The sequence below is a fragment of the Zonotrichia albicollis genome, chromosome 18 (genome assembly GCF_047830755.1).
Source record: "Zonotrichia albicollis isolate bZonAlb1 chromosome 18, bZonAlb1.hap1, whole genome shotgun sequence".
NCBI classification, from domain to species: domain Eukaryota; kingdom Metazoa; phylum Chordata; class Aves; order Passeriformes; family Passerellidae; genus Zonotrichia; species Zonotrichia albicollis.
The window spans coordinates 10,072,265-10,096,691 of NC_133836.1; the positions used below are offsets into that span (position 1 = coordinate 10,072,265).

Here is a 24,427-nt window from a genome sequence, read left to right on the forward strand (position 1 = left end):
TCTGGAGATTGTTTATCCAAACGTGTGAATTGTTTTTAATTAAAGACCAATCACCATCAGCTGTGTGGGACTCTGAGGAGTCAGTCATGAGTTTTTCACTGTCATTCTTGTTAAGCCTTCTGTCTGTATCCTCTTTCTTTAGTATAGTTTAGAAGACCATGCTATGATTTGATTTGATATGATGTGATAATAAATCAGCCTTCTGAGAACATGGAGTCAGATTCTCATTTTCCACCTTGCCCTGGGGACCTCACAAACACCACAGGTGCTCTCAGCCATGCCTGGGTGTGGCCTTTGTTGGGGTCCCCAGGACGAGGGAAGAGATGAATCTGACTCCATGTTCTCAGAAGGCATATTGCATTACATTATATATTACATTACATTATATATTACATTATATTACATTATATTGTAAACTATACTCAAGAATAGAGAAAGGATACAGACAGAAGGCTTAACAAGAATGATAATGCAAACTTGTGACTCCCTCTTCCAGAGTCCCAACACAGCTGGATGTGATTGGTCATTAAGTTAAAATAATTCACATGAAACCAATCAAACTGAACAGTTGGTAAACAACCTCCAGACAACGTTCCAAAGCAGCAAACACAGAAGAAGCAATCAGATAATTATTGTTTTCATTTCTCTCTGAGGCTTCTCAGCTTCCCAGGAGAAGAATCCTGGGCAAAGAGGATTTTTCAGAAAATATGACAGTGACACCTGGGCTGTGTGCAGCAGGCTGCTCTCAGCCCTGCCTGGGCTCTGTGCTGTGTGGGATGGTCTCCGTGCTCCCAGGAAAGGCCACATCCATCTGCTGTTTCCCTGGTACAGTCAGTCCTTGGGGTAGCTCTGCACAGCATCTCTGGGATGTTTGGGATCTTCCCCCGCTCTGCTCTGCCTCTCTGCATCCTGGGGCCATCTGCTCTGCCTGGGGTGGGTGTGCTGGGGGCTGCCAGGATTGCTGTTCCCTGTGGGACAGAGGCAGAGCTGGGGGAAGGAAACTTCTGTGTCTCCATGGAGGTCAGGACAGGGATGAATCCACGAGGTTGTACATCACACAAAGGGTGGGAAGCGGGTGTGGAGCTTTTCCTGCTGTAGCTCTTCCCACTGCACTGCTGGATGTGGGTGCCTGGGCAAAAAGCGTGGAGAGCCCTTCTTGCTTCATGACTGCATTTCTCTCATTTGAATATTCAGAGGCATTTTTTCTGTTTGGCTATTTAGAGGCAAGTGTCTCCTCCCGTGCACTGTGCTTTTGCACCTGATTTACTGTGTGGAATTAAATGTTAACCAGGGGGGCTGATCCAGTCTGCTCTGAGCTGGGCACCTCCTGGAGCTCCAGAGGCATTTCAGGAATGAAATCAGCTAATGGAACTCTTTGCCACCCTATAGGTGTGTGTGCTGTTATGTTCAGTGTCGTGGTCATATTTTCTTTTTGCCCAGAATTTTCTCCTAGGAAGCTGAGAAACCTCAGAGAAAAAGCAAAACAATATTATCTCTTTTGCTTCTCCTGTGTTTTGCTGCTTTGGAATGTGGTTGGAGATTGTTTATCCAACATGTGAATTGTTTTGACTTAATGACCAATCACAGTCAGGCTTGGGTGAGGCTGTGTCTGGACTCTGGAAGGAGTCACGACTTTTCCTTTAGCATCTTTTAGCCTTCTGTAAGGATCCTCTCTCTATTCTTTATTATAGTTTTAGTACAGCATTCTTTAATATAATATAATGAAATAATAAATTAGCCTTCTAAAAACATGGAGTCAAATTCATCATTCCTTCCTTCCAATGATGAGAGTCTCAGAAAATACCAGAGTTCAGCTCTTCTCCAGCCCCCCTGGCCACAGGCACCCTTGAGAAGCATCCCTGGGGCTGAGCTCTGGCCCCTCAGTTGCTGTGTGACTCTGTGTGTGTGCAGCTGCTCAGGGGCTGAGTTCTGGGGCTGAGCCTTTCCCCTGGGTGATGCCTGGGTAGGGAATGTCCCACACAAGGTAAAATCACCTCTCTGGTGCCACATGGGTGGCTGTCTCACCAGGAGAGGGCATGGAAAGGTGCCCAGCTGGTTCTTGTCACTCCTGACTGCAGGCAGCATGGATGTGTCACCGGCACAGCAAAAGGGGAACAACGTTATTTTTGGCTGGATCAGGCTGTTTTCTCTCTCCAAGTTCCACAGGCTGACACGAGGTGCTGCTGAACGCTCAGTCTGGTTTATCTTTGCCTTGGTGAGCAAGGGGGAAAAGCACTTTTTTTAATTATAAAAAAAGTATTTGTAGCCTTTCATGCTGGCAGAGCCTTGGCAATAAATCTGGTGTGCAAGGTATATTTTGACTTGGTTTAATGCCTCTTCTGCATCTCCCATGCAGCCATCCACGACTTGTCCTGCAGCCAAGAGGATCCAGGTCAGTGCTGGGGAGCAGGACTGTGCTGCCACAGGGATCTCCACACTGCAGCCCTTGCCCTGCAGCCAAAGCAGGTGGGTTTGGAAGGACAGCAGAGGTGGGAATCCCTGGCTGAGGTGGGAGAGGGGGGACCCCACTGCTGCTGAGCCATCCTGCGCTGCCTAACACAGGGAGATCAAACCCGAGACAGCGGGATTATTTATTGAGGTGTTTGTTTGAAGTTGAATGGACAGGAATCACATCTCCAAACTGTAAAGAATGAGCTTTTTAGCCTTTTTCCTTTCCACAAAACAGCAGCAACATCTCGGCAGGGATGTCAGGGCGAATCTGTTTCACTGACAACAAGATTGTTCTGTCTAGACGGGGAAGCGCCGCCAAACCGAGGGAGGCTGCGGAATAATTTAAAGCCAAAATACTTTACAGACATTAAATTTAAAAATAAAAGCTGGCTTGACACACAGGATGCTTGATGGATAGCTGGTGTGAGAGTGGGATGGCAGTTGGCTGTGACACAGAGTGTGGTGGCAGGGATTGGCAGGTGTCCCTCAGGGTGACCCAGACCTGTCACCATTTCTGGGTAATTTCCACCAGGATTGGTCCATGGAGGCCTCTGAGTGGCCTGTGGAGCTCAGTGCAGGGATTCTCTGCCATATCTTGAATTCTGTAGCTCTGAGGCAGCTCCCAGCCCTCCCTGCCCCCTCAGTGCCACCTCCTGAGTGGCACCAGGGAATGCTGGAGCAGAAAGGTCTGGGTGGGTGGGAGATGAGCCTGGCACTCCCTGTCTGCCTGGAGGGGCTGGCAGCCAGGGCTGTCTGAGGCTCGGGGCTGTGGTGGTGAGGTTGCAGCCCAGCCAGCATAAGGAATTTCCTTTCTTCTGGCAGAAAAAGAAAGATGAAATATTAAAAGCATGGCTTAAAGGCTGCTGTATATATATATATATCTACAATCTTTTTTTTCCCTTCTGCTCAGCACTGCTTTGGTGTTGCTCAGAGACAGCAGCCAGTCAGAGCAGGAGAGATGCCAGACTTCAGAAAAGAGCAGGGAGTGGGGCTGAAGCAAGGGAGAAAGAGGAGGATTGTCTCAGGTGGGTTGATTTCAGAGCACAGGGTGAATGCTGACACTTCAACTCCACTACAGCCTTCAGGACTTCAGTTTCCTGTTCAGCATCAGGAAACAAAACCTGGTTTTTTGTCTCTGTCTCTACAGGTGAGGGCAGTGCCCTCTGAAGCAGGAGGACACCTCCATGTGTGCCACTGTCCTTGGATGAGGGAGGATGGCAGGAGAAGAGGGCCAAGGCATCCCTGGAGAAGTCCTGCAAGCTCCCAGCTTGCCATTTGTGCCATCCTGGTGAGTTCAATGGTCCCTGACAGGTGTCTGAAGCGGTGGGAGGTTTATGTGAGGTTTCTCCAGGGCCAAGCTATTCCATTTGCTTCTGCTGATGCCCTTGGGATCTGGGCAGCCAGGCACACTGGCAGCACGTGCTGTGTCCTGCTCTCAGGAGACTGGGAGGCTCTCCAGCAATCCCAGCTGCTGGGTGGGCAGCAGGAGCCAGCAGCATCCCACAGGAACCTTCACAGGACTGCAGGAGGGAGAGGGTTGGGCTGGACTCGATGCTCTTCCAACCCAGAATTCTGTGAATTCTGTTCAGGTGGGGCTGGGCTCTCTCTCCAGGCAGTACTGACAGAACCAGAGCACACAGCCTCAAGCTGCACCAAGGGAAATGCAGGTTGGATATCAGGAAAAAGTTTTTCATTAGGTTGGATATCATCAGAAGTTTGGGGTTTTTTATCACAGAAAGGGTGATAAACTTCTAGAATGTTCTGCCCAGGGAGGTGCTGGAGTCCCCATCCCTGGGTGTGTTTAACAAAGCCTGGATGTGGCACTGGGTGCCAGGGTTTAGTTGAGGTGTTGGGGTTGGGTTGGATTCCATTATCTTGAAGGTCTCTTCCAACCCAGTGATTCTGTGAATTCTATGAAGACTGAGGGCTGTTGTGTGCTGAGGCAGGAGCTGGAGGGATCCTGCTCAGGGTGTTTAAAGCTGTTCCATCCTTGTTTCTCCTGCTCTGTGTCAGCAGGTCTTGATGCTCAGGGATGTGGGAAGGGGAAGATGCAGGGAGTGGCTTGGAGCAGGGTTAACTCTCCACCTCTGCAGGCACTGACAGCCAGGGCTGTTTAACTGCTGATCGAGGATGTGCCCAAAGGAAGCAGGCTGGGGACACAGTCGCTTGCTGGAGCTTACAGGCTGGGAGGAGCTGTGAAACACAGCTTGACCTCCACTCCAGCTCCAGCTGCTGCCTGGCCTCAGCCTCTGTGTGCCTCTGGCAGGGCAGGGTGGGGACAGGCAGCAGAAGCGAGCCCTGATGTCCCTTTTCCCACAGCCCTGAGCATTCCCCTGCCTCCTGCTGCCTGTAAAACACCCTGTGATTAATTACACCACTCTGTAGCTGCCGAAAATGTATTTAGAGTGTTGTGTTTGCTGCTGCTGCCACTTACACAATGGCAAATGTGCCGTGGCTGCTAATGGGTCACTGAAGGGGATGAGAGCATTGGAGCTGCTCTGGGAGCAGGGCAGGCAGAGGGAACACTGCCAGGAAGGTGAGACAGATCTGTTCCAGTGGAATGGTGCTTGCAGGAAATTGCTTGCTTCCCTGATAGCATCCAACTACTTTAATAAATCATTTTTTCCACTAGTTTGTTTAGCTTAAGCTTTCTCCCCCCTGCATCCTAAAAATTAGTCTAATAGGACTTTTTTATCTCTAAGAGGTTTGGAAATTATTTTCCTTTAAGGATTTCACTGTCCTGGGAGTGCTCAGAAAAAGGGGGGCTGAGGGGTTTGTCAGCTGGAGAAAAGAGCCTCAGAAAAAGCCTCCCTAAAAATGCTACCAAAGGCATGCAGAAATCAGCCCAAGCTGAACCAGCTGATGGCCCTGCTGTTGAATTTTAATGTTTCTGTGGGGCTGGTTTATGTGAACTGAAGCAGGCTGTGTTTATTCTATAGAACTCTGTGGGTATCTTGCACTGCATGTCACTCCCTCGGTGCACTGAGAGCAATTCAGCTCCAGGAACCATCACCACCACTGTTATCTTTATTGCCAGTCCTGCCTGATAAGCCTGCTCCCTCCAGGATGGCTGAGCCCAGTGAGTAGCCCAGACCTGTGTGTGTGTGTGTTCAGGAGAAAGCAAAGCTCGTGCTCAGGAGCTGCTTGCTGGGATCCCAACAGCAGGAGCTTCAAACAACCCCAAGGGCTGCTTTAAAAACATGGAATTTGCAGAGCTCTGCACAAGTAGTCCCTAGGTTTTTCCAGCACCTTGGGATTCAGGTGGTTCTCAGCTTGGAGGGGCAGAAATGTGCTGTAATTCTGTGGGTCTTGCTGTCCTTCCTGACATTACACTGCAAATTCATGGCAAAACTCAGCATGGAGCCAGTGACTTGTGCTGGGCTTTGGCTTTCTGACCCAGGGTTGCTTTCTGAGCTGTTCCCCACGTGGGAGGTATCTGGGGTCTGGTGTCCTGCAGGGCAGAGCTGCACAGGGTGAGGCTGGGCTGGCAGCCTTGGTGCACAGATCCTTGTCCATGGTGGCAATGTCCCTGCATCTCAGATGGCTGTGGGAGCCAGGAGCCCTTGTCTCACCCATGCCAGCTGCTGGCTGCCTGCTGGCAGTGGCAAACAACCATTCCCCTCCCTCCTGCTGAGCTGCTGGTGCCCCTTGTCCCCTCTATTTCAGCTTTCTCAGGGACTGGGAGCTGCTGGATCACAGCTGGCTCCTTGTGGAGTCCCAACAGCTCGCAGGGCACCAGCAGCTCCCAGGTTTCTATCTGCTGTGTCTGGTGGCTCCCCTGAGCTGTCCAGAACCACCCAGGTGCTGTGGATGCAGCCTTGGCTGGCAAAGGGAGCACTCCTGGCTTGGAGCATCTGAGGAGAAACAGTTCAGGTGTCCACAAGTCAGTCATGGCTCCACCTGTTGTGTTGGCTCTGGCTGAGGGGTGGAAATACCTGGAGAAGGTCCCTGTCCGTGGGCAGAAGGGGCTTGTGGAGCCTGGCAGGGCTCTCTGGGGAGCAGGGGTGTCCCCAAGCTCCTGGCCCTGGTTGCTGCAGGGAGAGGCTGTCCCTGCCCAGCAGGGCCCTGGCATGAGTGGGCACTGGAGGGCACAGGGCAGGCACTGCCAGGCTGTGGGGAAGGCAGAGAGCTCCTCCCTGCTCCCTTCTGAGGCCACGGGATGTGAGAGAGAAAGTGACTTTTAGAGAAATAAAGGAGACTTCCTTTTGGGTCAAGTGCTCTGGAAGGGAACGATTTTGAGATGAAAGGCTTTTTGCTCTGGTAATACAGACTCACATTGCCTAGAGGGAAGTCTGCCTTATGCCAGGCTGCTTTTCCCTCTGGGGGCATTGAGATTGCAATTGAAGATGAATTTTCAACATACTAAAGAGAAGAAGAAAGCTGAGAGAAGACTTTAAAACATATCAGGGGTTCTCGTGGTCTGTTTTAATTTGTCAGCTTGTCTCTCTTGCTTGTAACATCCCTGTTGGGGGCAGGGATTGTTCCTCCTCTTCCCTTTGTGACTTGCTCCTTCCCTCTGGCACCTTCATCAATCCCAGGCTCTGTTTTAATATTTTTCAGGGTTTTTCTTTTTTTTTTTTCCTTTTTTTGCATCCAAGGCTGGTTGACAGAGCAGCAGGAGCTCCTGGGTGATCCCTGGGCTGGAAGAGATCAGAGAATCACAGAATGGTTGGGGTTGGAAGGATCCTTAAAGGCCATTTAGCTCCAACCCCCTGCTGTAGGCAGCAATGTCAGCCACTGGATCAGGGTCTTGGTTAGCAGGGGTGAGGAGAGAGCAGCCCTCAGCCTTGGGAGCAGCCAGGTGAGGCCCCCTGAAAGGTCTGGCATGGACCCTTTCCCTGTCAGTTCATCATCTGAAGGGTCTCTTTTGGAAACATGGCACATTTGGCTTTGGTAAGGCCATGGGAAGCCTCAGAGTGTTTAATTTCTCTGCTTTCTGCTGGTTTCTCCCCCCCTGCCCTGCAGGGATGAGGCACACGCTGGGCTCTGCTGCTGCTTAGTGTGAAGTGCTGTAAAACCCCAGCATTGATTTCTCAATCAAAGGTGTCTGTTTGCTCCTCGGTCTGTGCTTTAATGCCTGAAAATCCATTTTTCACTCCCCAACAGTTTGCTGTAAGGTTTTTAAATCAACTGTTGTGCTTCAGAGCTCTGGGAAGAGAATGGATTCAGTCGAGTTGGCTCACCAGTGAGTTCTGAACCAGACAGAAAACAGCCAGAGGCTGTGGGGGCTCTCCAGTCTCAGGTGAGACCTTTGCCTGTGCATCACTGTGGTTGGTACAGGCCAACATTGTTCTCCTTGTTCAGCTTTCTCTCTTTGGAAAGCTCTGGGTCTCCCTCCTGCCCCAACAGTGACCCTGGCTCAGCAGCTCTGTGCTCCTCAGGCTTTGGGGATTTTAAGTTTCAGGGTGTCCTGAAAACAGATGCCAGAAAAACCTCCAGATTTTTATAAGACATTAAAAAGGAACACCATGTTCCCACCTGTGCTTCCCATATTTTCTTGGCAGTCACAGCATTTGCTCACTGTTCCCAGAGCTCTCCAGGGGCTGCACAGCTGCCCCAAGCCCTGCTGAAATGCAGCTGCTACTGGGGAGGAGCAGAGTGGCTTGGGGCAGCAGGGAGTGCTGCAGGAATTGCAGCTGGAGACTGAGCTGGGAAAGCTGCAGCAGCTCCTGCCCTGGCCTCTGCCCCTCCAACAGCTCTCCTGGATTACAGAAATGTAGTAAAGGTGTTTAACCCCATCTTTCCCCGTGCTAGAGGAAGGAAAATGCCATGGAAAATCTTTTCCAAAGGTGGGAGTGGGGTTGCTCTGCAGCCTGGGAGGTGCTGCTGGAGGCTGGTGAAATGCAGGTGACTCCTGGTGCTAATTGTATGCAGCAGATTTATCTGGAAGGAGCTGAAGGATGTGCATCAAGGATGTCTCAGCTACTCAAGTGAGAAATCAAATTAAACTTTGCATCAAACAGAGGAGCTGCTCTGTGCTGGGAGTTGTGTCGGATCCATTAAGGTTTTCCTGTGCCAGGGCCCCAGAGGTTGGTGGAGAGGAAAACCAGTGCTGAGTGCGGGGGCTGTGTTTACTGCTCACCTGGATGTGTCAATGATGGGGGCAGCAGGAAAGGGATCAGTGCTTTAACCTCAGGACAGCTCTGTGTGTGTGGGGAATGGGATGTGGCTGCACAGCAGTGCCTGTTCTGTGTGCCCATCAGCAGGCACTGAGGGATCCTCAGGGATCAGCCCCAGGGAGCTGGAGCTCTGGAAAACACTCTTATCCCAGTTCCCTTCTCCTCATCTCCCAGCAAAGGGCTGGGACACGGAGCCCCTCAGGAACCCTGGGGTGTCTGGGAGGGAGCTGGGAGAAAGTCAAAGGAAAGCAAAACCATCAGCACCACAAAGAATCATGGCTCTGACTTGCTCTCATCAGGCACAAGTGCACATGTGCTGCAGCAAGGAACAGATCTGGACAGCACATTGCTCCCTGCACAGGGACAGGCTGCTCAGAGGCTGGTGGAGCAGACTGGGCACGGCAGAGGTGGCAGCCTGAAGGAAGCTGCCAGCCTGGCGCCAGGGGAATCGTCTGCTGGGAATCTGTGCAGGATTTTGGCTGCAAAATTATTTCCCCACACAGCACCAGAGGCTGTGAGTGCTCCCAGGTAACCAAAGCTCATCCAGCTCTCACCATGGTGATGGTGGGATGCACCAAAGAGCTGGCAGGAGGAGGAGAGGAACACTGAGCTTCCTCCAGTGCTGAATGCCAGAGGGTTCTCTGCCTCGTGTGCAAAGGCCCAGCCTGGCAGCTGCTCTCTGGTTTGGTCTCTCTTCATCCCTATGCTCTGCTTTGGAAGCTCTAGCTTGGTGTTTAAAAGCCATTTGCAGCACTGCTGCTCTGCTGCCAGGAGTAAAACTGGTGTGACCTGGGATGCACAGACACATCCTGGTGCTGGAGCACAACAACCCCTGACAGGCAGGGCTGAGGCTCCTTGGGTGTCCTGCCTACTGCTGGGGCTGGATTAGGGCTCTCCAGCCAAGTAAACATCTTCCCTTCTTCCTTTTCTGTCATCTTACAAGGATTTTCAGGAATTTAAGATGCTAAACCCCAATTAGGCAGCACTTATTAATTTCCGAGCTGTAATTTATTTACGGAGTGCTGCCGTTTGCAGCAGTGAGAGCAGGTAATTGCTGCAGTTTGCTTTCCAGGCTGGGAGCTGAGAGCCTTGGGAAGCCTGAGTGTGACAGCCAGGGCTGGCGCTGGGTGCACCCTGCCTCCCAGGGATGCTGGATTTTGGCCTTTTCTGACCCACAGATGGGGCAACTGAGAGGTGTTTAAAAAACTTTTATTCCATTTTCAGTCTCATGAGAAGGGTGGGACAATGCACATGTTATAATTCATACCATCACAATCAGAACCAACTATTTCCTAATTACAACACACTTTAAGTGTTTCTTGGCCTATCAGCTTTAGCCACACCATGCTGTAAATGCCTTAAAGCTAATCATCTAAAATTACCCCTCGTGGGTCCTACTACAATGCAATTTTCACAGTTCTGTTTCTCTAAAGTAGCTAGTCTCATTTGCCATCCTTTGAAACTTGTTTCTAGCTCCATTTTTCTCTCAACAATGTCTGTCCTATTCCATGGCATTTCTAAGTCAGCATTTCTTATCTCAAAGTTTGCATACAGATGCAGACTGTATGAGCCTTCTGTCAGGCTTTGAGAATTCTCTACAAATCCATTTCCCACATTTCTCCCTCTCTCTTGAACGGAAAAATCTTTTTTGATGGGATACAAGGAGCTGATTTGCACCAACACAGCGCAGCTTTTGCTGAAGGCAGCCCTGTCCTGGGGCATGGGGACAGGCCAGGGGCAGCAGTGCCATCCTCTCCTCATGGCAGTGCCTTTGCTGTCTCAGTGGTTCCCTTTGTTTGTCCTGGAAGGATATGGGTGTCCTCATCCTGCTCCAGAGCTCCTGCAAGGCTGGACAGGGCACCTGACTGTGGGTGAGGGCAGAGCTGAGGGAAATCAGTGAGGCCAAAGCAGATGAGACCCCACACACTCATCCTTAGGGCTCCCAGCAGCAGGGATGGATCTGGGCCTTCCCCTTCTCTCCCTGGCACAGCCTGCTGCTCAGAGCTGCAGAGGTGCTGAACCCAAGCTCTGCTGGTGTGTGACCAATTCCTCTAGGGCTGGATGAGCTGTTTTCCTGGGACACTGGCTGCTCCAGGATGAGCTGGAGGATTTTTCATCCAATTTTGTTTCCATTTTGTGTCCAGCTGGGGCTGGACTGAGAGAAGGGAGCAGTCCCCTGTGGTTTGGGGGTGGAGAAGCTCTCCCTGCTCCAGCCACTGGGTTGTCTTGCCATCTACACCAGCAACACCTTCAGGAGAGTCTCCCTGATGGCTCTTTAGGGAAATTACTGGAGGTTCATCATAGTGCCAAACCACTGCCTTCACCTTGTTGTGCTTCCCAGGGACCCCTAGAAAATGGGGGAACAGAGCTGCTCCCCGTCCCCTCCCATGGGATGGGATCTGCTGGGGGTGGGTGTGCTTATGTAGGACTGTGAGGTCCTGGTTTTGGTCAGGCTCCAGAGGCATTGCCAAAACTCCAGTGTTTCCTGCAGACTTTGACAAATGACTGCAAAATATTCTGGTTTTATCTTGTGGCCTCTTGGAAAGCTCCTCCTCAGCCCTGCTGAGTCTGCCAAGGAAGCAGTTGTACGGAGCCACCATCTCCAGTTGATCCATAGTTCCTGTTTGTGGGTACAGGAAGTGTTCCAGGCTCCCAGGAGGGGGTAGGGATGGGAGCCTGGATGGATTGGCCATCTGGAATGCTGCTGGGCCATTTGGTACGGAGGATCTTGCAGGAAGAGCCTCTGGTGCTGTTGGGATAATTTCTGGGAGCTTGTGCAGGCAAGTCCTGGCTTCTGAAATGCCTGAAACCAGTGAGTTTGGACCACTGCCTACTGCTGGCATGATCCTCTTTAGTATCCCTGTCCCAGTATCCATGGAGAAATGTGACCTGCTTCTTCCTAGGCTGAGCATGCCAGGATGCGGCCAGAGGGTTCTGGGTTTGTTTCTTGATCCTTTTCCTCTAGCACTTGGTGATACCCCATGATGTGTAGCAGGGGCTGCTGGGAGCCTCTCTCCTCTCTCCATGGCTGACCTGCAGAGCAGGAACCTGGCCCTGGAGCATCCCCTGCCCTTTGTAGGGCTCAAGTTCAGCAGTCCCCAAACTTAAAATGCAAATGAAATGGAAATCTGAGGGGCAAAGGGGCTGCTGACTGCTGGACTCTGTTCCCCTTCCCCAGCTAGTCTGGGCAAGGCCCTGGCAGGATAAAGGAAGGCAATTTCCTCAGCTCCTGCTCAGATCCTATTATGCATTTCTCAGAGAAGAGGAGGGAGCACCCCGAGCTTTCTGGAGCTCTGGAGCTGTAGCACTGTGGGGTTGTGCAGCAGCACAGCCCTGCAGCCCTGGGGGAGGCCGGAGTGGGCTGAGGAGGGGTTACCCAGTCACAAGGAATCAGGTTAATGTCCTGGAGCCAGGATGATGTCCTGGAGTGGGATCTTGGCTCTCTGCTGGCTCCTGGAGTGTGCAGGGAGCTGAGGAGCAGAGGCTGTGGATTCAGATGGGTTGGTGGGGAGATCAGGATGGACAGGGTCTGCACAGGGCTGGAGAGCAGGGTGTTCTCCTCCTCCTCCCTCTCCTGCCTGGTTTGAGTTGTTTTCTGTGTGCCTGACCAGCGCAGGGCAGGGTCTCTGAGAAGGGTGGCAGTGGGGGGTGATGAAGGTGGATGCTCCCAGGGGCTTACAGGGGAAAATGCCTGTGTTCCCATGCTCCAAGGATTTTTTCAGAGAGCCTTGGAGATGTTTGGGTAAGGTCTGTACTGTCCCTTGGGCGGGGGTGTACCCAGCACTCCCTGCCCATCACCCCTGCCCTGCAGGGCTGCACTGTCCCAGCCTCTCCTGATCCCACAGCCGTCAGCCCAGCTTTGTCCTGACCTCAGTCCCTGCTGCATCTCCCAGCCCTGAGCTGCTTTTGGGCTCTGAATCCTCTGGAATTGTGCAGGAATAACTTCAGCCAGGGGCTGGCTGGGGCTGAGGGCTGGGCTGCCTGTTCCAGTGAGGGGATGTTTCCCTGGCAAAGGGCTGGTCATGGAGCATGGCTTTGCTGATCTGTGCTCTGCTGGTTTGGAGCTCAGCTTTAAATGTGGGTCACTAATGAAAAAGCTCTTCTGCAGCTCATTGCACTTTACAGGAACATGCCTGTGCTGTTGGGGTGCCTTTGACAGCCTCTGACCATTGTGCTCTTCAGCAGCTCAAGCCACACACAGGAGAAACCCATGAGATGGAGCATCCAAGGCACAAATGACCCTGGATATTTCTTTTTCCTCTGCATCATCCCATTCAGACCTTGTCCAGCACCTCTCCCTGGCAATGCTGCAGCTGGCAGAGAGTGACTGCTTCATTTGTGGCTGCCTAGATTAACCCTGGCCCTCAGGAGCTCAGGTTGCTCTGGAGATAAAGGAGGCTGTGTCCTCTCTGCTGTCCTGCAGGGCTGGGATTGCCCTCAGCCCTTTCAGGCTGGTAACCAAGCACCTGAAGAAGAGCAGGTTGGTAGGAGGCAGGACAGGCATTGCAGTGACAGCTTCTTATTTAATATATATTAAATAATATAATAATAATAATATATTATAATAATAATTTTTCTTTTTCTTCACCTCAGAAGAAAAAGAAAAAAAAAAAAGCCTTATCATGAGCCAAGACGGTTTTCCCTCAAGAAATCCTTCAGGTTGCGTGTTTCCAAGACCAGGAATGGAGAAACCATGGGATTTTTGCAAGCAAATAGTCCTGTTGTACTACACAGAGAGCACTGTCCTTTGTTTCTCTTGTGTGATGCCTCTTAGAGCTCTGAGGCATCTCCAGATGCTGTGATTCCCTGTGGAATGTGTCAGGCTTGCAGCCAGAGGTGCTGCTGTGGCTCCAATACCATGTACTGTTCATGCACTCTGGGCACAGCACGCTGGGACTCTGGGGCTGCTGCTAGAGCTGACAATTTCTAAACTTGCTCAGCTCTTACTTCTCCTTCTGCTGCTCATGGTTCTCTGCAGCTCAGCCTGATGTCCTGCAGCAGATCCTGCTATGGTCAGCAGTGTGATGGATGCTGAGAGCTGTCAGAGGGTTAAAAAAGGGCTTAACACAGAGGAAAGGAACTCCTGCTCTGCCAGAGACCTTGTTGGAGAACTTTATCTAATTAACCTCAGAGGTGATTGTTCACAGGACTGTTGTGTGCCACCAAAGAGCCCAGGAACTGCCTCCATCAGGTGTCTCCCCTTGGAAATCCAGGGGAGGGCTGGAGCAGAGCAAGGCTGTGGGGGCACTGCCCATCCAGAAGTTTGACACAAACTGCAGGGATGTTGTTGCAGCTCTAGGTCCCTTTCCTGAGCTGACAAAGCCTCCTGAAAACACCCTCAAGGTGCTTCTTCAAGGGATCCAAGCACCCCAGCTTCTCCAAACCCTGATGTCTGCCTGTGAGGGTTTGTGAGAGGAGCTCCAGGCACAGGAGGTGGGTGGGGGGCTGTGGCTGGCTCCTCAGCCTGGCTGTGGCCGCCAGAGCAAACTCCTGCTGTGTGTGAGCATCTCCAGCCTGGCTCTGCTGCACGAGGAACACAGCCCTGCTGTGTCCCAGGCGATCAAGGAGAGATGCGGCTGCACACCCTGCAGGTGCTGTGCCCAAAGAGGGCACTGCTGGGCCACATTCCTCCCCAGCATCCTCCCTTCCACCGAGTGCCTTCCCAGCCCCAGGGGCTCACTGGGAGCAGAGCTCAATGCAAACACCCAGCCTCGAGGATTTCTTGAGGGAAAAATCATCTTAGCTCATGAGAAGGCTTTTTTTTTTGTTTTGTTTTTCTTTTTCTTCTGAGGTGTAGCAATTAAATAAGAAGCTGTCACTGCAATGCCTGTCCTGCCTTCTGACAGCCTACTCTTCTCAGGAGCTTAGGTGAAAAAACCACATACATCAGATGTGCTTTTCCTCCTGTTCACATTTCTTCTTTGCCTTGACTCACCTGTAGGGAAGGCTCCAGGTCCATCCCACTGCTGAGGGTCCCCTGGAGCTGTCAGTCCCCAGGTGTGTCCCCAGCAGCTCTCCCTTTGCACACACCCTCGGGTGCCTTCTGCAGGGAAACACTTCTGATGAAATCTTCCTTGTACAGGGAGAAAACCAGGGAGAAATAGGATGGGAAGCCTGTTCTGCCAGAGAGCTGTCAGGGAAGGGAAAGGCATTCCAGGCTGAGCTCTGCTCTGTGGGAGGAAAGGCTTCAAACAGCAATTAGCCTGCACTGCCATTTCCAGGGAAACAGCTCTTGGTGCTCCGGACAAAGGGCTGCAGGAGGCAGGCAGGCTAAAAGCTCTAATTCTGGGAGGATATATTTAGGTGGGCTTTTTTCCTTTCAAAGGAAGGTAGGTTAGAGAGGCTCTGACTCCTTGAAATAGACATTCCTTCCACAAGCAGCTCGGAGCTGTGTCAGGGCACTGGCTGTTCCCTTCACCCTGCTGCTGGTGACAAACACCCAGCTGGGCTGGCTGGGAACTGCCCTGGGTACAGCACAGGGCTGGAGGAAAGGGGTCTGCCTTCCCTTGGAGCTGTCACACCAAGAGGTTCTGTGCTGCTGCTCACCAACTGTGCCATTTCTTCTGGTAGCTGGGAAAGAGCAGTGTAAATGATCATTCAGTCTGGCTGAGAGCAGCACAGTGCAAAACTCAGCACCAAGCCAGGACTGTGCTCTCCTGCCACCATCCCTGAATGTCCCTGGTCCCCTCTGGTGGCATGTGCTGGCCTGTGGGGGCATATTGTGTTTGTGGGGTGCCCTCGTGGCAGGGAGGAATGATGAATCTGACTCCATGTTCTCAGAAGGTAAATTTATTATTTTATGACACTATATTGTATTAAAGAATGCTATACTATACTAAAGAATACAGAAAGGATACTTACTGAATGCTAAAAAGATAACAATGAAAACTCCTGACTCTTTCCAGGGTCTCAACACAGCTTGGCCAATGAGTCAAAATAATTCACAGCAGAATCCAAGGAAACAATCACCTGTGGGTAAACAATCTCCAAACACATTCCAAAGGAGCAAATCACAGGAGAAGCAAATGAGATAATTATTGTTTTCCTTTTTCTCTGAGGGTTCTCAGCTTCCCACGATAAAAATCCTGGGCAAAGGGATTTTTCAGAAAACATGGATGTGACAGGGGCAGCTGTGGGCCTGCAGAGGGGAGCCCATGGCAACAGGCCAGGTCTCTGTTTCACTCAAAGGGGCTTCCTTTGGGATGCAGAGGTGTCTGAGTGAGGAACTGGGGAGTGCAGAAGGAGCGGGAGAGATTACACTGCTCTGTAATGCTGAGAAGTATTGTACTTGCAGGGAAGCCTCAATGAAGGTAGGAATGATGTATCTGACTCCATGTTCTCAGAAGGCTAATTTAGTACTTTATTATACTATATTAAAGAATACTATACAATTCTAAAGAATACAGAAAGGATACTTACTGAATGCTAAAAAGATAATAATGAAAACTCCTGACTCTTTCCAGAGTCCTGACACAGCTTGGCCCTGATTGGCCAAAGAGTGAAAACAACTCACAGCAGAATCCAATGAAACAGTCACCTGTGGGTAAACAATCTCCAAACACATTCCACATGAGCAAAACACAGGAGAAGCAAATGAGATTAGAATTGTTTTCATTTTCTCTGAGGTTTCTCAGCTTTCCAGGAGAAAGTCCTGGGCAAAGGGATTTTTTCAGAGAATGTGAATGCCACAGAGAAGCACAAAGAATTCTCTCCAGCTGTAGGGCTGTTCCTCAGGGTAGGTTGGCCTCCTTATCTGGGAGATGTCCTGGTGGTGTTTGGGCTGTCACCCACAGAGCCATGAGCTGCTGACACACTTTGCTGGCTGGCTGGATGTGTTGTGTTGTTCTTTCCCAGAAATGTACTTTCCCCCATGTGGCTGGGCAGGCTGTGATCCCAGACAAGGAGCTCCCAGGGTGGTGCTTACAGAGGGTGAGAGGAACTGACAGAAGCTTTTTCCCATCCTTTGCTTTGACATACCTGGGCCTGCTCACTTCCCCAAATCTTTCTGCTCTTGGTTACCTTGTGATGTCCCTGCTTGTGACAGGGGCATTGGAAGCAGATGATCCTGAGAGTCCCATCCCAGCCAATCCAACCTGGGTTTCTGTGAGCTCCTGGCAGCTGTTTCTGTCTCCCTGAAGTTCTCCTTCCTCTGAACTCCTTCCACTGATGCTTATGTGCCTTCCCTGCTGCTGTGCTCGGCCTGTTCTGCTCCCTCAGGTGTCCCCAGCTCAGCCATCCTCTCCCACAGCTCTGCTGGCCAGCACAGCTCGTTCCCAGGCTGGGAGCTTCCCCTGGAGCAGAGCCCCTGTCACACTCTGCCCACGTGCCCTGTGCCTGTGGGGGCTCTGTGCTTGTCCCCCTTCCCCAGAGCAGTGGGAAGGGCACATGCTGTGCAGGGGAGGAGGAGCTGGGAGGTGGCACCGGGGTCTCTGTGACTCAGGGACTGCCATGAGCTGTGCACAGGCATTTCCAGGGGTCCTGGGGAGGAACTGCATCCTCTCTGCCTTCCCAGGAGGACTCAGAGCAGGCTTCTGCCCCCCCTTCTGAAGGGTGGGGAGAATTTATTGAGATTATTCGCGTGGCTTTTGTGGTGTTTAGTCTGACAAGAAGACTGCTGTTGTTTGGCTGCTGTTTGCTCCTGTCTGTACTCCACAAGCATCACTGAGGCTCTTGCTGCCCTCCACAAGCCCTTTGCCAAACTGCTGCAGGGACAAAGTGAGCTCTGCCCTGGCAGAAAGGAGCCCCTGGCACTGGGTCCTTTCCCACAGCTCCTCTTGGCCATGCCCAGCACGGGTGGTGGTTGTTGGCAGGGCTCCCTCCCTGCACTGCTGCCTGCCTGAGAGGAACAGCAGCACATGATGGTTCAGAGACAAATCTGGCTCACAGGTGTCAGGGCAGAGGTGAAGGATCTGGAAATCTGAGCTTCACCTGCCTGGGTGAAGCTCAGAACTCATTCTGGGCTTTGCTGGAGTGAGCTGCTTAACAGCTGCTGATCAGCTGCTGTGGTGCCCAATTCCCTCTGCCATGGAGCAGAGAGGTGGGAACAAACCTTGGCAAATCAGCTCTGCTCTTCTGGGGAAGCAGCACGGGCTGGGAAAACACTGGGAATGGCTCACCAGCTGCACCCACGGGGCTGGCAGTGGGAGCTGGGGCTGGCTGAGCCGGGCTGCAGGGCTGGGAGGTGCCATGGCTGTCCTGGAGCTGTCCCTGTCCCCCATGTCCCTGATGAGTGATGGGCTGGCAGGTTCAAACCCCAGCTCTGGCACTGCTGAGTGCTTGAGCAGCTGCCAGGGTCTGATCTGTCACCAATGACTGTGGCCAGCCCTGGGGACAGGGTGGCTCATGGTCCCTTGGAGAGGGGGCAGCCTGTCCTTGCTCCCTGCCCCACACAGTGCCCAGCCTGCTCACCCTGCTCACTTGGTGTGCTTGTGGAGGGTGAACTCACAGATATTTCTGGGCAGTGATAGCATCTCCAGCCAGATCTCCTTTAATAAGATCCCGGGCACTGAAGGTGCCCCATTCCCTTATCTCCCCTCTGCAGATGCACAGGGCCCCTCTCTCCCTCCAGACTGGGAGGAAGCAGCTGAATCACTGCCACAGCCCCTTCTTTACCCCTAAATATAAAGGGAGGTTGGATGGATAGCAAAGGAAGGCATGAACACAGCACTGCCCCAGTTTTCTGTGGCTCCCAGGGCTTCCTGGAAGCTGCCTGCTGAAATGTCCTAACCAGAGAAGTGAGAGCCAGAGCATGTCTCCTGGCCACAGTGGCCACCATGAGCCAAAAATGTGGAAAAATAGATAGAAAAAGGGAATGGGCACCACTTCATCTATTACAGAGCCTGGAAAATGCAGCAATTGGGAAGGGAAAAGGGAACAATGGGATGGGAAAGTTCAGTGGAATTACTAGCAGTGAAGAGGAGGAATTGATTTTTAGCATATGAAAAATGAAAGGGGGAGAGAAAAAAGCTCTCAGCAATGCTGTTGGACTTGGAAAAGCTGAGTGTGTGCTGTTCTCTGTGGAGAAGGGATGATGCCTTCAGCTCCTTTGACAGTGACCTGTGGGAATCTGTCCCCGTTCCTGCCACGGCCCAGGGCAGCAGGGTTTGGGATTGTGGGGGGCTCGGGGCAGGCAGGGCCCCAGCTCCTGCCTGGGGCTGGAGAGGAGCAACGAGTGAGGAGCAGCTCTCTGGATGAGCCCTGAGCCCTGCTCTGGGGGCTGGGCTCCTGGGAAGAGCTCGATGGAGGTTTAGTGTGAGGTTATGCAATGATTGACCTGACAGGGGTGGGTGTGATGGAGCCAGCTCAGCTCCCAGCCGGGTCAGGCTGTGGTGCCGATACCATCAGGGCTTAGAAATGGAGTTTTCTTTGATCAGAAAGTCCTGAACGTGGCACTCTGCTGTGGAAATTGGTCTGGGAGAAGCTCAGTGCTTCCCCAGGGGCCATCCCCACTCCCCAGGCCAGGCTGAGCTGTTGGAACAGCACCTGCAGGGCTGGCAGGGCCCTTTGGGGTCTGTCCACTGGTGTCAGGCAGTGCCACCCCTTGTCCCCAGGCCCCTCGGTGCAGTTACCCCTCCCCGCTGTGGAGTTCCCTGTTGCCATGGTGACTCCCCAGGTGTGATGCTCTGGGTGCTGTCTCCCCCATGCCCAGCAGAGCTGTGTGAGCACCTCAGGGTGTCCATGTGCTCATCCCAGCCTGCAGAGGTGCTCCATAATCCCCTTGCAGCATGACTGGGATCTCTCCTGAGCCGGGGAAGGGTTTACTTGGAAGGTCTGATCAGAAGGTTCAGGAGAGGCCAGCAGGGCTCACCCCACTGTGAGAGCACAGCTAAACTCAGCCCTGAGTCACCTGTGAGTCAGCAATTCGGGGGCAGGGAATCTTAATTTCTCTTTTCTTCCTTTATTCTTTTTAACAATGATGCCTCCCCAAGGTAGGCTCCAGATTGGATGGGTTTTGTTCCTAACCCAGCACATTGTCTACCTGCAGTCCTCTCCCCTGGAGCATCCCTGAGCCATCCCAGGAGAGTGAGCTCCACCCTGTGATGCCTGCCATGACCAGGGCCTGTCTGCAGCTCAGCAGCCTCCCTGCCCATCATCAGTGGCCCAAGGTGTGGAAAGCTCTGCCTGGCCAGTGAGTTCTTGTGCTGGCAAAGCTCTGTGGGTAAGCAGAGCATCCCTGGAGCTGCTTGGAAACACAGTGAGGGAAGATCCACCCAGATGCTCTTATCCCAGCATGGTGCACCAGCACTGCCAGCAGCAGCAGAATGCTCTGAAAAACCCACGTGAGGGTTAAAACAAGGAACACCAGGAGCTGCAGATGTGCTGGGCCTCCAGAGCTGCTCTGTGCCATGCTCAAGCCTTCTCCAGACCTGTCTGAGTCAGAGCCTGACATGAGAGATGCAGGACTTCAGGGGGCTCTTCAAAATGCAGTTTATTGTATCCAAGATGTTACAGCAGTCCAGGGTCATGGGTGACAGAGCTACAGCTGCCAGCTACAGACAAGCCTGAAGACACTTTATTTTTGCTTACAATGCATTATATACTTTTCTTCACTGTGCACCTTAATGCATAACAACCAATCAATACCTTTACTATTACCTACAGCCTATCATAACTACTATTCATTACCATATTATGGCCATTACTAATCACATGAGTTAGTATGGTACAGTTTAAACTTAAAGTTGTTTTTCAGTTTTCTTGCAGTGGAAAATTCTTAGACCTTTATTCTACTTGCGACATCGATGCATCTTGTTTGCCTGTGGTATCTTTCTGCTTGGTAAAAACATCTTTTTGTCTGTGGCCAGCTTATCCTTTGCTCTAAGTCATAAAATCTCTTTCCAACTTGACATAACCTTGGCTTTCTTAGCTGTCCATTAAGGCTGGCTGAGCAGTCCTCAATTTATACATCTATTATTCTTCTACGTCAAAACTTGCTTCTGTCTCAGTTTTGTTCTCAGGTTCTACATTCAGAGATCTTTCTGCCAAGCATCCATATCTGTGAGAATTTCCTGTCAAACTTTCATCCTTCCCAACAAGTCTGTCCCTGTGCCATGTGTGGAGCTCCCTGGGGGCTGAGATGGAGCAGAGCTCTGTGCTGAACACCCTTTCCCAGGCTGGAGCAGCAAGGCCAGCAGCTTCTCACAGTCCCCAGTAGTAAATCCCGGGAGCAGAGTCCCCACTGCCGGCTGTATCCATTTGTGTGAGATCCCACTGTGTTTTGCATAATTTGTTTCCCAGAATGAAGTGTTTTACAAGCGCAGTGTTTAATCACCTTGCAAAAAAGGAGATGAAAAACCATCCCGGTGCCTGGGGCTGGGAAGTGGCTGGAGAGGAATCTGGAGGAGGGACGGTGAGCTCACCCCAGCGTGTGAGCTCTGCAGGGCCCAGAGGAGCGGGTGTGGGCTGGCAGGGAGCCTGGGGCTGGACAGGAGAGCTGGAAACACCAGATGTGGAGATACCGGCAAGGAGCCAAGCCAAGCATCCTGCCCAGGAGCTGGATCTGCTCCCCAGCCTGCCATGCCTGCCCTAACTGGAGGAGGAGATGTGGATGCTGTGCCCCCCAAGCCTCTGCAAGCCAGCCCCATTACAGCTCCTGACACACAGCTCTTCCCTGGGGCCTTGGCACTGCTCCACTTCTGTTCTGGGTAGAGACACCCCAAAACCTGGCAACTCAATTATCTTCCCAGCTGAATTTGTGCATTTCTGGCAACAAGGGCAATCCAAGCAAGGCTGAAAACAACTGAGCCAGGAAACTACTTCTGGTTCCTGCACAGAACATGACCCTTCCTCAAGGCAGTTGTACCTCTATTTTGATTAAGGATTGCTGGCCAGCTTCCATCTTCTTGGCCCTGGGGATAAATCAGGATAAATCAGCGGCCTGCTGGACCATGTAGGGCACAGTGAGCAATGGGTGCTCCTGCCCTGCTCTGGGGATGCCGGTGGGTGTTGGCCTGGGGGGCTGCTGCTCTCACTGTCATTTTTTTTTTTATTCACAGCAGGTGAAGGATGAAAAATCAAAATAATGGCCAAGAATCCAGCATCCACCTGCCTTTTTTTGCCCATGGCAGAGCAATAAATCCAGTTAAGGCATTGCAGCGGGCGACTACAAGGTTACCCAGCTGGGAGCCGAGGCTGATGCTGCCCAGCACCCTCAAGGTGTGCTCTCCTCCTGTCCCTGCCTGCCTTTGATGTGCTGCCGGTGGCGATCGCCTCAGCCGGGCTGGCAGAGCAGCAGGAGCCTGCCCGTGACTAACGAGCTGTTTGTGCTGCTGCCCGGGCCTGCTGGGGCTCTGAGAGCCGCGCTGATAAAACGAGTGCTGCTCCTGCTGCGGGCATGGCCCCCGTGCCATCCTGTCCAAAGGAGCTCTCCTGTGAGTGCTGCTCCTCCTCTTCCATGGCAAAACAGCCTGCTGAGGGCTGGTCCTGCTGAGGGCCAAGGTCTGAGGGGCCTGGTCCTGCTGAGGGCCGGTTCTGCTGAGGGCCAAGGTTGAGGGCTGGTCTTGTTGTGGGCCGAGGGCCCTGGTCCTTCTGAGGGCTGGTCCTGCTTGAGGGCTGAGGGCCAAGGGCTGGTCCTGCTGAAGGCTGAGGGCCCTGGTCCTGCTGAGGGCCAATCCTGCTGGCCAATACCACAAGCAAACCTTCACCTTAAGTAATCAAAACAACCAAATTACAAAAGGCTATCACACCAGACCACATCCAAGAAAAGGACCAGCTAGCGTGGCAGAAAATGCAAAAGGCTTAAGTCCTTTAACTGAGAGGTTCAGATCCTCTCCCTAGCTTAACTCAAATCATCTCCCATGACTAACTATCCTCTCTTAATCAACCTCATCATAGCCCTCTCCTATGCCCTCCCAGTCTTAATTGCAGGAGGCTGAGGGCCGGTCTTGCTGAGGGCCCTGGTCCTGCTGAGGGCCAGTCCTGCTGCCCAGCAGTGTAAGGTGGGGATGACAGAGTGTGGGTAGTCCTGAGCAGAGCCATGGGCTCCAGGAGCCTTCTGGTCACCCCTATGCTGTGGACATGACAGCCTGGTCAGAGAGTGAGAAAACGAGAGAAGTTTTTCCAGAATCGGCCTGGGAGAACTTAGGGAGTTGGAGATAAACAATGATGTCCGATTATTAAAAACAACCTGCAGGTGTTGTTTTCCTAATGTCTGTTTTCTTGTTATTCTCATTGTTTATAAATGGGCATCTTGTTAATTAGCCCATCAGGTGAAATGCATTGATTAAATGACCAATCAAGTCCACCTGTATTGGAACAGTGTAATAAAAGAAATGGTTCAAAGTAAAGACTTGTGCTTGTGCCACTCAGCTTTCTGATTGCCTTTTTGTCATTTCTTACTAAACAGTGACACTGATGTGGCTGTCAGCTTCATGGAGAGGGTCTGAGCTTTGAGCTTGGGCTCTGGGAGATGCTGCAGAAGCAGCACCACCCCTCAGGGAGGCACGTACCCCTCCTTTGGCTGTGAGAGAGAACGAGCAGCTCAGAAGGATGGGGTTTGTTGGTGCTGCTGAACAGGAAAGGGAAGGAGCCTTGGGAGCAGGACCTCCTGTCCCTCAGCCATGTGTGGGGTGATGCCATCCTGCCAGGAGATCTACAGGGCTGGGTTGGAGCAGCACAAACAGTGCAGAGGGGATGGGTGCCTGCCTCTGCCCTGTTATTTATTGTGCCATAAATCCGAGGCAAGGAGCAGCAGAGAGTGCTCTGAAGGGTTTCACACGTGTCACTTGTGTGTGTGTGATGGAGCAGATGCTCCTCTGAGCCCAGGGGCTCTGTCAGCAGGGGCTGCTGATGGATGGGGCAGCCTTCAGCTGCCTGTGCAGTGACATGGACCTGCCTGTCTGTGAGCTGGGACAGCAGGGACCCTTCAGGAGCAGTGTCCCTTCTGTGAGGGTGCTTTGTGGCTGATGCTGTCCCAGGGAGGCAGGGACCACTGAGGGGTTTTCTTTGAGGAGCTGCTGTTGATTTAGCGTGTGTGCTCATCTGATAGCCCCTGAGCCCCTCAGATGGTCCTGGCGGTGTGTGACAGCAGAGCTGTCACTGGTGCTGACAGGAGATGTTCCTGCATGGAGCTGTTCCTGTGGGACGTGCTGGGGTGACACCTCTGCAGGGGGACAGGCCAGCACACAAACCCCCAGGGCATGCAGGGATGAGTCTGGTGTGTGTGGCCCACTCGTGGGTGAGCGGCTGAGCAGGCACTGACAAGCTGGACATCAAACCTGGGTCAGCCAGGAGACATAAATCCTGTATTTGGGATTAGTGCAGGTAATTTGTTTTAAAGACAGACAAATCCCTTTCCTGGAGGTGCCTGCCTGTCACAGGAGACGTTCCTTGTCTCCGGAGGAGTTACTCCAGCTGAACAGCTCCTGCTCTTTCAAGGGCAATGGACTCTGGAGTTGCTAATCACTGGGCTGGAGGATTTTTTCCCCTAACACTTGTTGGTGATTGCTTCCTCCTCCTCCCTTTTGTGTTTCTGCAACACCCCAGGCTTGGGAAGAACCATCTGCTGATTTGATTAATGGCCCTCTTCTGAAAAAGCAACAGAGACAAATGTCCTCCTGAACATGGCAGAGAGAAATGGAGAAACAGGCTGGCTAATTTTCAGCCATTATTTTGGAACCCAAACTTCTTCCCAGTATCAATTTAGCTATTATTTCGAAAACTAATTAATTTTCACTCAGGCAGCTCCAAGAGACCTCCGTTTAGATAATTAAGAGCCCATAGATTATGAAAATTCCTGCTTTTGGATCCCACTGCAGTGCTTGCCTTCAACAACACTCCCACCATCGTCCTGCTTACCAACTCCTTTCATCAATCCATCTCTTTTTTTTTTGACAATCAAGAGTAAATAATTACCTATG

The 24,427-nt window shown here is 52.1% G+C and overlaps 1 long non-coding RNA gene across 1 annotated transcript; it reads left to right on the forward strand.

The window, feature by feature from the left end:
- Positions 1-1,955: 1,955 nt before the first annotated feature.
- Positions 1,956-24,407, forward strand: LOC113460071 (uncharacterized). The gene is made up of 5 exons (XR_012583060.1): positions 1,956-2,215; positions 2,357-2,466; positions 3,362-3,476; positions 3,599-3,739; positions 21,566-24,407. It is a non-coding gene; the product is annotated as an uncharacterized LOC113460071 (long non-coding RNA).
- Positions 24,408-24,427: the final 20 nt, after the last annotated feature.